Source organism: Lissotriton helveticus, chromosome 8 (genome assembly GCF_964261635.1).
Source record: "Lissotriton helveticus chromosome 8, aLisHel1.1, whole genome shotgun sequence".
Classification (NCBI taxonomy): Eukaryota; Metazoa; Chordata; class Amphibia; order Caudata; family Salamandridae; genus Lissotriton; species Lissotriton helveticus.
Genome location: NC_136069.1, coordinates 86,886,915 through 86,888,818, shown reverse-complemented (window position 1 = coordinate 86,888,818; position 1,904 = coordinate 86,886,915). Strand labels below are relative to the sequence as shown.

At 49.2% G+C, this 1,904-nt stretch overlaps 1 pseudogene; it reads right to left on the bottom strand.

Annotated features, from left to right (window-relative positions):
* Positions 1-529: 529 nt before the first annotated feature.
* Positions 530-638, bottom strand: LOC144774447 (5S ribosomal RNA; annotated as a pseudogene).
* Between the last annotated feature and the right edge of the window lie 1,266 nt (positions 639-1,904).

The window sequence follows — 1,904 nt, the reverse complement described above, 5'->3', positions numbered from 1 at the left end:
GACATTCTGTGATTGGAAACATATCCCACTTTGTGAATGTATTTTAATGTCAATAACTCATATTAAACCTTAAACAAAAGTGTATGCATTGGTTGAATTCAATAACACAATAAGCTGTAACTGGGTAGTGAAATGCCAAACAAATACTAAAAATTAGAATGATTTGATCTTTCTGGCCACACCTCTGACTCCGTCCACTGACGCAATCCTTAGGTTATTCCTGCCCTCTGATTCTACGCCCAGAGTTCGCTTGCTTTTTTCCCCCACTTCGACCACTGGTTCTGTTTTAGGGCAAAGGTTTTCTTCATTTTCTTTCAGTTTTCGAATTTACAGTTAAGGGCCATGCATATTGTAAACTCCATGCCGGATTCTTTATATATAAATAAATAAATAAATAAATACATACAAAAAAGAGAGGAGAGATGAGGTGAGCAGAATATATATATAGATTTAAAAAAAAAATGCTATTAGCGAGGAAAATTAGGTGTGATTGTGCAAGGACCGAGCACTGTGTCAGCGAGTGGCAAAATGCCTACACCACCTGATATTCCCAGGCGGTCTCCCATCCAAGTACTAACCAGGCCCGACCCTGCTTAGCTTCCCAGATCGGACGCATTCAGGGTGGTATGGCCGTAGGCACGAGGGGCTGCCGGTGCAGGCTTCTTGCGCTGACAACCCCCTCCACTCTGGACCGTGCTGCGCTGCACCTCACTTGCACGCTTCCCTCCAACAACTGCCCTCCCTTTGCAAGCTTGCTACAGATAGCCAAGCACAGCCCTCTCTTCCAGCAGCCTTGCACTCGCTTCTTTTCCAATCACACACAGGCTCCGACCTCCCTTTAGGTGCCAGCCAGAGAGCTAGCAAAGCAGCAGCCTGGACTTTGCACCAAGTTCCCTCAGCTTGCTTTGCACTGGCCTCTAAGGCACTCTATCAGGCCACCACTCTATGTGGCAGCGGCTGCCAGAGTACAGCTTTCCAACTCAGGCTCGCCCGCAGTTACAAATGGGGTGACAAGTTTTTTTCTATGCAGCTCTTCCTGCAAGTTTCCTATTCGTTTTTAGGTCGAGGTATTTATAGCTCTGAACTATTGTAGGGGAAACAACACTCTTGAACAAGCGGATTCCTCCCAATGCATGTTGTCTACTGAAGCGTGACGCTTCGCCAGGCGCGCGCTTGGCCTGACACCCCATCCCCATATGCTGGTTCCCTCCCACTCGCTCGCTCCCCTGCTCCCCCGCCCCTCTAACCCCCATCCGCCTCGCACACCACCATGCTCCTTCCCTCCCACTCGTCACACCCCATATGCTGGTTCCCTCCCATTCGCTCACTCCCCTGCTACGCCGCCCCCCCACCCCCATCCGCCTTGGTCTCAAACAGAGGTAAACAAGCTTGTTTTCCTCTACAGCCTTTGCATTTCACCTCACTCTTTCTCACCGGCCCACTCCCTCCCCACTCCCTTTCATTTTTACCCTACCTCACTCTTTCTCTATATTGCTCCTTTATCTCAATCTTTCACCCCCTTGCCCGGCCTGTCTCATCCCTCCATTCCTGTCTGGCATTCTGCCTCCCTCTCCTCTCACCTTCTTCTTGAGAGACACACTGTGTTCGCTCTGCCTGCCCCAGTCGTCTCTCCTTCAATCTATTTTCTTTCTCCCTGCACCTCTCCCCTGTACCCTCCCCCAATCAGCGACTATCTCACCTTCTGACTTTATCGGGTCCCCTCTCTCAACATATGCTCCTTTCTGTTTACCGCACTTTCTGTCACTTCCTTCACATCTCTCTCTCTCTCTCTCTCTCTCTCTCTGTTCTTGCTTTTCTCTCTCTGTACCTGTCTTTCTCTCTCTGTTCCTATCTTTTTCTCTCTGTTTCTGTCTTTCTCTCTCTGTTCCTGTCTTTCTCTCTCT